Source organism: Mirounga angustirostris, unplaced genomic scaffold, assembly GCF_029215605.1.
Source record: "Mirounga angustirostris isolate CCGP_5_RB_7025 unplaced genomic scaffold, mMirAng1.0.hap1 SCAF_5, whole genome shotgun sequence".
NCBI classification, from domain to species: Eukaryota; Metazoa; Chordata; class Mammalia; order Carnivora; family Phocidae; genus Mirounga; species Mirounga angustirostris.
Window position 1 is genome coordinate 76,469,906 of NW_026991713.1, and position 10,409 is coordinate 76,480,314.

The 10,409-nt window shown below is 38.3% G+C and overlaps 1 long non-coding RNA gene across 1 annotated transcript; it reads right to left on the minus strand.

Moving 5' to 3' along the window:
* Positions 1-931: 931 nt before the first annotated feature.
* On the minus strand, positions 932-8,209 carry LOC123839259 (uncharacterized). Its single transcript, XR_006789597.2, has 3 exons — positions 7,986-8,209; positions 4,481-4,535; positions 932-1,597 (listed from the first exon to the last, which is right to left on the minus strand). It is a non-coding gene; the product is annotated as an uncharacterized LOC123839259 (long non-coding RNA).
* Positions 8,210-10,409: the final 2,200 nt, after the last annotated feature.

Genomic DNA, 10,409 nt, shown 5'->3' on the forward strand with positions numbered 1-10,409 from the left:
TTGCTTGTTGATATAGCCCAGAGAGCCTAGAATAAAACCTGTATTTATTTAGTGTCAGAAGCATATTGCTTGGACAAATGAATGATCAATAGCCCTGTATTACTAGGAGTACTAATGCTGAGAATGGGAAAGTTTCCAAGAAGACTCACACAAAAGAAGTGTAGTGGAAGGTTCCTGTCCATTATTTCCCTTCATCATTCATGTGCCACTTGTCCTTTCTGTGTCTCTCATAGGCAGGGGCCTGGTGTTGGAGTAGCATGACTAGTCACAGTTAGCAGCTACGTATATAGCTATATATACTGCACTGTATGGGGATCCTCCCAGAGAACTTGATGGCAATGAAAAATTCCTGTGAAACTAGCAAAGTATTTGAGTGAAGCAGAATAGCTTTTATGGTAGTAAGAGGGAGATATATATATATATATATATATATATATATATATATATATATATATATATATATATATGCAGGGCAATGCCTTTGCAAGAAAAACACAGTGGTAAAGTATAAGACAAAATACCAAATATTATGCTGAGTGGGGCAAAGAGAAAGAATAAGACCTACTAGCTGCCTTGAGGAGCTTGGTTTGCCCTACTTCCATTTCATTCATTCCACCGTGGATTGATCTAAACATGTTACTCCCCTATCAAGAATTCATCATGGTCTCTTTGTTCTCCATTAAGTCCATATTCCTTAGTGGGGCATTCAGGGTCTTTCCCAATCTGGCTCCAGCCATCTTTCCCACTTCAGTTCTTGTTGTTTCCCCTTATTTTTTATTTTTTAATTTTTTTTGTTGTTCCCTTATTTATCCAACCTCCCAGCAACACAAGGAGCAAAGTTCCAGATTATGGGCTCTTTCTGACACAGAATACTAATTGCATATCTACTTGTCTTTTGATCCATTGGCATAAAACTGCCCCCCCCAACTATACATTTACACACACACACGCACTTTTCTATATTTAATAAAATCCTGCTTGTTGTGCAAGACCTGATTCAAAGGGCACTTCTTGGGGCAACATTCTTCCATGATTTAAGCAGAATGAATTTCTTCACTTCCTATACAATTATGATACTTAATACAGTCTTATTTTGATTTTGGTTTTGTTTATCCTTATCTCCATCGAATATGAAGTCTGAGGCCAGAGGTTGGATCAGAGTTACTTTTTTTTGCCCAATGGTTCCACCTCTCTTTGCCTATAGTAATTGTTTATTGAATGTTCATTGAAACAAAATAAAACAAATAATAAATAAAGACTCTTCTTCCTTGTACCTGAACTATACTAAATAGATTTTTTTTAAAACTTAACCACAATGATAATCAAATGCATTTTGACATATAGTTATTTGCATCATAGGTACATTTACACAAATTCAACTATACTAGATCGATTTAAAAAATCAAAAGCAAAAAAATGAAAAGAGAGAAAATAACGACTTTAATAGTGTGGATAAAATTCTTAGTTTTGCTCCCACTGGGAGCAGTCCCAGGAGAGAGCAGATGAGAGATATGGATTTGTTCTTCTCTTAGTCAGTTCCGGTTCCAGTTCCTGTGAGCCCTCGTGGTGTGAGCATCTTGCTGTGGCAAACGGGATTCTAGTGTTGAAAGATAGGCATTTTTTCATACAACATGGCCTCTGAGAAGCCAACTACTTTATTTGGTATAACCCGCTGACTTTTCGACCCAATTCCCACACAAGGTACTACTCCACAGTAATCTGTAAGCACCATGGTACTAAGTCCAGGTCATATTTCTAATAGAGTAACTACATATATGGTCTTTCTAACTTAAAAATGTAATGGAGAAAGTAGATGATTTCAAGTCGAGCCACAAAGATAGTTAACACTTGTAGAAGATGAATATCTAAGAAAGATTTAATCATTGTACTTATTCTTGTGGCAAAGAAGGTAGATAGATGTCCTAATAAATGTCTCTAAATGAAAAATGATTTCTCACGTGGAAAATGGTGACCAGCTGTTCTTCTCCACAGAGTACACAATAGCAGGGAGTGTTTAAAATGTATCATGAAGGATTTATCTCAGATACAGAAAGATTTTCTGTTTGCCAGACACTGAGATGACTTCTTGAGAGAAGTTAACAGAATCTCCTAATGTGGAAACTTTTCTTTTTAACCTCATTCTGTCTGGAATAGTTTATGTCCACATTTTTCAAAGTACATTCCAACATTTCATGGACTGTTAAGGAAAGTTACTCAAAGTAAAGATTCTGTTATCAAATGCATTTCAGAAACACTAAGTTTAACAAAATTAAGCAAAATTCTCTACTGAAGGGCTTCATGGCCTTTGCTCTACGCTTTGTGAATTTCTGGTGGAGGTAGGGACATGTATAGTAAAAAGCATCTCTAAACTTTATTTAATCATATATAACCCCTTTTTCAGAGGTTTTTAAAGGACTGGTATTCTGTGTTACTTTCTTAGAGATATGTTCACCCACATATTTGAAAGGTGTAGATAAATTAGGTGGACTTTCAAGTAATGTTGAAAAAAATTCTCACTTGCCACATTCCTACTTTTGAAAACAATGACAAAGTACTTCGAGGAGATGTCCCTTTTTAAAAACCACCTAAATATGGATTCCTTTGGAATAATTTCTTTCACAGTTTTACATGTTGTCCAGTGAGCCACAGTGGAGTGAAAACAATGGGTGTTCAGAACCAGACACAGATTCATGGAACCTTCCTCCTTACTCTGACTTCTGAACATATTATTTGTGATCCTAACAGTAGAGGCAGAGGCTATAAATGTGCATGTTGGGTTTTGCTATAGTGAGGATTGCAGCTCTGAAGGCTTCTAATGAATGAGCAGTGAGTACATTCAGGAGATGGTATAATTTGGGGAGGAGAATTTCACCTAGAATAGCTAGCTTACTCACTACTACATTGCATGACAGCTTACCCATGGAAAGCAAAACTATCACCCTATGTAACTCTTCACATACTTATAGTTACTGTAGTAAGTTCTCAAGGTCTTGAATGAAGCTTTTGGGAGCTACATAAACATTACTGGAAAAGTGTACTGGAGAGAAGTTATCTCTGTGTCTACTTAACTGATAATTTCAAATGAGGGAAAAAATAAATAGAAGGTACATGAGGGAAGAGACCCACAGAACAAGGTGACATATTGTCTAGGTGGTAATCTACTTTGAATGTGTGTGAGATTAAGTGACCTGTAATGTACACTTTACAAGTGGTTAGTTAGCACTTGAAGTACCCAAATCAGGAATCTGTGTTCCTTAGAGATCTTTTGTTAGCCTGGGTTCTCCCAAAAAACAAACAGTGTGTGTGTGTGTGTGTGTGTGTGTGTGTGTGTGTGTGTGTGTGAAAGAGATTTATTTTATTTTGACTCGTGGTGCTCATGGCGGCTGGCAAGTTTCAAATTTGTAGGGCAGACCAAAAACTCAAACAGCAGGGTTTCTATGTTGGAGTCTTGAGGAAGAATTATTTCTTCCTTGGGAAAGCTCAGTCTTTGCTTTTAAGAGCTTGAGCTGATTGGATGAGACCCACCTACATCATGGAGGGTAACGTCCTTTACTTAAAGCCTGCTGATTATAAATGTTAATCACATATAAAAAAATAACTTCACAGCAACATCTAGACTGGTGTTTAACCTAACAATTGGACACTATAGCCTAGCCAAGTTGATACAGAAAACTATTACAGAGTCTATACAAACACTTCCAATATTGTGTCAAAATTCATATCAGGGCTTTGTTTTTCAGCATGAGAATTGTTAGAAAATAATCTTATATCATTGAAATAATTACTGGTCAAACTAAGGGGTTGGCCAGAAGGAGTGTATGGGCACTATTGGTCTTAAATGAAAAAGGTCCAACGCTGGCAGGCCCAGCAGCCTTATAGAGCTAGAACTGAGCTCTGTTTGGGTGTGTTTCCCTGCAGAAAAGACTAGAAGGTAAGATGATGCTTCCTTGCAGTACTGGACATCCTCCTCAGAGTAAATCTCTCATGCAAGATTCTCCTAAAAGACCTGAAGACAGAGGGGAACTCTGAGCTTCCAAGAACAAGTGGTGAAGGACTCTATCTAGTTGCCCATAAATGTTTGCATTCCAGCAGAATCTTGTCTAAGACTTGCTTTCATTGTTACATCCCATCTGGCTTTTATTGCCAGAGGCTTTTACAAAGGCTTTGGCTGTTTTTAGATAATCAAACCAGCTTAACTTAGTTCACAACAGGAGGAATTTGGAATTCAGTATCAAAAAGCAATCCACTGGGAGAAACGCTGTGATTTCCTCTCCATTCCAGTTGATCACCATCCTTTCTTGATTTGAGTGACTTTGGTCAGTGAACTCTAGTCTTCTGTCTCCCATAGATTTAGGTCTTCATTATGATAATGTCTTCATGTAGGAGTAATTGAAGCCAAGAGTTGTTGGACAAACCATTTCATTCATTCCTGACACTTAAAATTCTTAAAGGAATTAATGTGGGGGGGCTTCACTCTTACCTTTAATGTAATTTCGAGCTTCATATGAATCATATCAAACTTCTTGTCTGAGAGTCTGAATTCAGAAAAACACAGATATTTGAACAATTTAAAAACATAGGACCTTTATATTTTATTAGCCTGTTAACATTTCCCCACTTAAGTTATAGAAGGTAGGTGTTTGCACACTTAAAAGTGGAGAAAGGGGACTATTCCATTAAGTGAGTTTTCTCTAAAAAAAGCTTTTGAACACTTCTTAAGAAGCTAAATAATCCATCATGCTTTATCACTGTGAACTTGGAAGTAGGAAAGTGGATCTTGTCCAAAGAGATACACTACATTTTGATTTAGAAGATACTTTGCTTTTGGATGAATACATTGATTGATAACAGGAATCGGCTACACTATTAATAGTAGCTCCCCCAAAAGCTCTGTTATACAAATAAATCTCTCACATCTTTCTTAGCTGCTAAAATAGATGCTTGCTAGATTTATCTTTCCTTTCATATAATGTGGCCTTGAAATAAGCCAAGAATTTCTCTGCAAATTTGATAAAGCACAGTGAATTCTTACCTGTTTTTAGGAAATGCTGCTCTAAACTATTTGGATCTTCACTCAGTGAGAGAAACTGGAATTTTTGGCCCTTTCTTTTTGTTGATTTGAGATTATGGAATGAAGGCACCACTTTCTGTGTGTCAGAATGCAGTGACAGATGAATGAGAAGTATTCCTTTGAGTGAGTATGACTCAGAAGATTTTGGTGGACAAATGTTTTCCTAAAGCAGTACTAGGCAATGTTAGAAGGCTACTTATCCACAGGAACAAAACTGTTAATGCCAGCTTCTAATTTCCACAGATCTGTGTCCTCATTTTATCTACCTCTGTTTTCTCCACTTCATCAAAGCTAACTTCACTGTAAACTCCACCTAGGATTCCATAACCCAGAACTAGGAACCTTGGATGCCATAATTCAGACCTTACCTGAGCCACACACATCTCCGAGCAGGACCAAGTTGTGGTGAATGAGGTGCCAGGCTGCGACCTCTGAGGAGCCCCTCAGTGCTTATCTACCCTCTCCTTCCCTCTCAGCTCTGGATTGGCTCTGAGCACGGGACTGGCTTTAACTTAGGTTTTCTCTCTTTAGTTCTCATGAGTTCGCCTGTCCAGTGCCCTGTCTGGTGCTCACCCCATGTCATAGTCTTCCCTGACGCCTGGTGAGTGTGATGGGGTTCCTGGTACTTTACCCAATCTTCTACTTGACCCTTAGTCAAGCTGACTTTGGTCCTGTCATATGAACACATCTCTCTTAGAGCAATGTCGCTGCTTAGATTTTCCAACTCTGCCCATTTAAGTGAATACCTAGCATTTAATGCTGTGAAAGTGGGACTGAAAACCCAGCCATATTCTCCCGGGTGAGTGTTTGTAGCTAAGTGGATATCCCTCTGCACAAATGCCTGATGTCAGCTTACCCTGCCCTCCCACAACAGTTTCCTGTTGCCTTAGTAACCACACTGCCTGTGATGGTTGATTTTATGTGTCAACTTGGAATGTGTTCTGAGATGAAATTCACATTTAATTAAGTGAACTCTGGCTAAAGCAGATTGTCCTCTGCAATGCAGGTGGGCCTCATCTAATCACTTGATAGCTTAAATAGAACAAAAAGACTTGCCTCCCCAAGCAAGAGGGAAATCTTCAGCAGACTGTCTTGGGACCCCATCTGCACACTGACTTTTCTGGATCTCTACCTGCTGGCCCTCAGACTGGAGCTATGGCATCAGGTCTCCTGGGTCTCAGGCCTGCCAGCCCACACTGCAGATTTGGATTGGCCAGCCCTCATAACTGCATGAGCCAATTCCTTGTAATAAATCTCTTTCTGGATATATGCACATCCTATTGGTTCTGTTTCTTTGGAGAATCCTGACTAATATAATGTCTTGTGTTGTAGTCCCTCAAATTGTAACACTATTATAAATGTATACATTTTTATATACCTCTGTACATGTATTTACTGAGGGGAAAAATGAGGCTTTCTGTTGACTTTGGCTCAGAACTCTAATAGGCAGTTTTATTATCTGCAATCACAGGAGAATGTCAGCCCAAAAACCTTCTAACGAAAAGCCTCAAGCCTTTGTAGTTGCTGTTTTTCTGCCTGGAATGAAATGCTCTTCCTCCTGAGAGTTGCAGGGATTATTCCCATATTTTGATTTAGGTCTGTACTCAAACGCCCCTTCTCCTAAATCTTTTGATTTAGAAGATACTTTGTTGTTGGACAAACCATTTCATTCATTCCTGACAGTCTAAAATAACCCCCTTTATCACCCTGCATAGCCTTACCTTAATTGATATTTCTTCATAGCACTTAACAACCGCTTGGTATTTTATTATGCATATATTTATTTCTTTATTGTCTAGCTCCTCACTAGCATGTGAAATCCATGGACTTTGCTTTATTCGCTGCTGTATCCCTGGTGTCAGGACTGAGACTTGCTCAGACTAGAATTTTGAATAATATTTGTTGAGTGAATGAATAAATGAATGAATGTTCTATATAATAATAGAATAATTAACACAAAGCTTGTGAATTTATGTACCGCTCTACTTGAGCAAAATCAGAATCCTATAGCAAGTGTTACATTACTTCAGTGAAAAATGTAATTTGCTGTTGCCAATATGTTACAGGGTTGAGAGGTCATGATAAAATTACATTATTGGTAAGTTAACAGAAAATGTTATGGGGTAAAGAATTGTGTATGAAAAAGAAAAAACCGTGTGGTTGTGATGACAAGTAATAGAATATGTGTGGACTTAGTGTTTAAGACCTTTGTCCCATCTGGCTGATTTCCAACTGTGCTGTTGGTTCATGGGCGCTCTGCGGTCCTTGGAATGTGAATGTTCTCCGGCCTTCTCTAGCTTTTCTTACTGAGAAGGGAAGTTTCAACAGAGCATTTAAATGCTTACATTAAACAGAGAGAAAAGAGTATTTGTGTATAAATTTTTATTCCCAAGGTAAAATATTGTGGCTAGTGCACATCACGTGTCTATTTTCCAGATATTAAGTGCTAGCCTAAGCAGGTGGTCCATATAAAATAATGGGACAAGACTAATTTATAAAGAGCTCCTATTCTGGAGTTGCATCTCTCTGGATTAAAGAACAGCCATATCTCCATTCAGTTGGCAAATTGAAGCAGTGATGCCCCATGCGAGAGACCCACAGAGCTGAGATATTCCTAAAACACCATGGCAGTCTTACCTGGCAACCTCAGCCCACTGTATCTCATCCACCAGCAGAGTGCATTTCGGCTACATAACAATTTAATCAGTGGACAGGCTGGACTTGCTTCCCGTATCTGAGGATGGCTTTGGGGTTCAAAGCCAAATGGGCTGTGGGAAGAGGACAGGCTTTGGAGTCAGCCAAATGTCAGACTGAAACCCCCAGCCTTTCCTCTCACCGGATGAACTTGGCTAAGTTATTAAATCTCTTTGAATAGTAATTTCTTCATTTGTAACTTAGGAAAAATTGTACTTACCTGGTAAGGTTACCAGGAGGGTTCATCTGGCTCATAGTAAACACTCAAGAGATGATCATTTTTCTCCTCCTCTCCACCATTTGCAGCTTATTCGGTGTTTTCTTTTTATTTGTTTAGCTTTTTTTTTCCTTTGACATGTCTACCTCTCATAGGACACACAGAATTTATAACTTGGGAGGGATCTTACCAGTCATCTAAGCCAATCCCTTCCTCCATCTCCTTTTTCCACTTTCTCTTAAAACACACACACACACACACACACACACACTTCCTTTCCCATTTCTGGTCATAACCATACATGATGAAGAAAGTTTATGTTATTGGATACTCCCCAGATCTCCGTAAAAGGCTATAATGGTTTCTTTCCAATTGGAAAAGATTTATTCATGATTTTCACGCTCTTAAACCCTCCTCCTTTCTAGCAATTGCCTAACACAAACCATGAATGAAATGTCAGTGCTAGATCCTGTCCCTTCCCATTGTTTCCCTTGTTTCCCTTTGAACAATTGAAAACATATAAGCAGCGTGTAGTTCACATTTCTAAATAGAGCTATGAATTTATTTATTCATGTTTATACTAAAACAAACAAACAAACGCACTTGGAGCTGCAGTATCTCACTCCACTTAACCTAGAAACATAGTTTTTTGTTCTTGTGAGATAAGGAGCTCTGTTTTTAATTGAGGTATAATTTACACACAACAAAATACACTGATCATAATTTTTATGAGGAGATAAGGAATTTTAAGCTCATGACCTAGTTTGTGAGGAGTTTAAGACTACTGATTAAAAGCAAAACAAAACTGAAAAAATGATGCAAAAGATCTAGTTCAGAACTCAAAAACCAGAAGTATAGAATATCAGTATAGGAACACAGAATTTTCCTCAGCCTTCAGCTACTGATTATTATTGCATGTGGCAGTGCCTCTTGCAGAAGACATTGGTCTTTGACAAGGCCAAATTGTAAAATTTTTAAATTGTAAAATCTGTAAAATTGTAAGGCTAATTGTAATCCTAATTAGCTTCACCATTGGTAGTATTAACTTGGATTAAAAGTTCTGTGATATTTTAAATAAACCTGGCCCTCTGATTTACTCCATTAAAAACACCTGTTTCATTTTCTATGGTAAACAACAAAGGCATTACACTGCAGAAATTTTTTTTTTAAGATTTTATTTATTTATTTGACAGAGAGAGACACAGTGAGAGAGGCAACACAAGCAGGGGGAGTGGGAGAGGGAGAAGTAGGCCTCCCGCTTAGCAAGGAGCCCAATGTGGGGCTCGATCCCAGGACCCTGGAATCATGACCTGAGCCGAAGGCAGACACTTAACAACTGAGCCACCCAGGCGCCCCGGCCCTGAGATTTTGACCTGAGCTGAAACTAAGAGTCTGACGCTTAACCAACTGAACCACCCAGGTACCCCTACACTGCAGAAAATTCTTAAAGCATTCAACAGCTCTTGAGTTTTGCCATTGTCAGACCTGTAGAGTCTCCACATTTGCTGTTTTAGCATTTGTGATTAAAATTATTTGTGAGGGGCTCAGAGGTCTAAGATAAATGACAATTTTGAATGGGGTTAATACTTGTCTCCATCACATTGCTCTGAAGATCAAACATGATTTACCTGGCCAAATTTAGATTGCCTTGGTACAAGATTCATACATGGGAGTCATTTTACTAGTGAATAACCTATCTGATGGCTCCACTCCTACCCCCCTCATGTAACTGGAGTTCTGAACATATTTCTCAGGAATGTCAAAGAAGCATTGTGTGATCAGATGGTGTATGATAGGTTTCAGCTGATTAAAAATACTTAGCATTCAGGGGACGGGGTGGGAGGATGGGTTAGCCTGGTGATGGGTATTAAAGAGGGCACGTTCTGCATGGAGCACTGGGTATTATGCACAAACAGTGAATCATGGGACACTACATCTAAAACTAATGATGTAATAATGTATGGTGATTAACATAACAATAAAAAATTTAAAAAAATACTTAGCATTCTCTATTTTAAAATTCTTCAGTAATGAAAATAACAAATGTCTCTGAAACATGTTGATTCCCCTGAGCAAGAAAGTTTTTATGGTCCTCAAAGAACAAATAGTAATGAAGAGCAATGAATACAATTGAAGAATTTCAAATGGCAAACATTATATCATGATGAAAATATCTCCTCGAGGGTTAATTCTATCAGACAGTTATGAGCCACCCTTGTGTGCTCAAGGCTGAGAACTTGCCACCTCAACTTCATGTCACATTTACTTTCTGTTAATGCATTATCAGAGATAGATTACCTTCATGGGAATTCCCATAAAGCCACACGAGTGCCTGACAATCCCAGTGATAAATATGGAACCTTAATTGAGAATTTTTCTTACCACATTTTTATTGAGTATCTATTTTGTATGTGCGTGGTCCTGAAA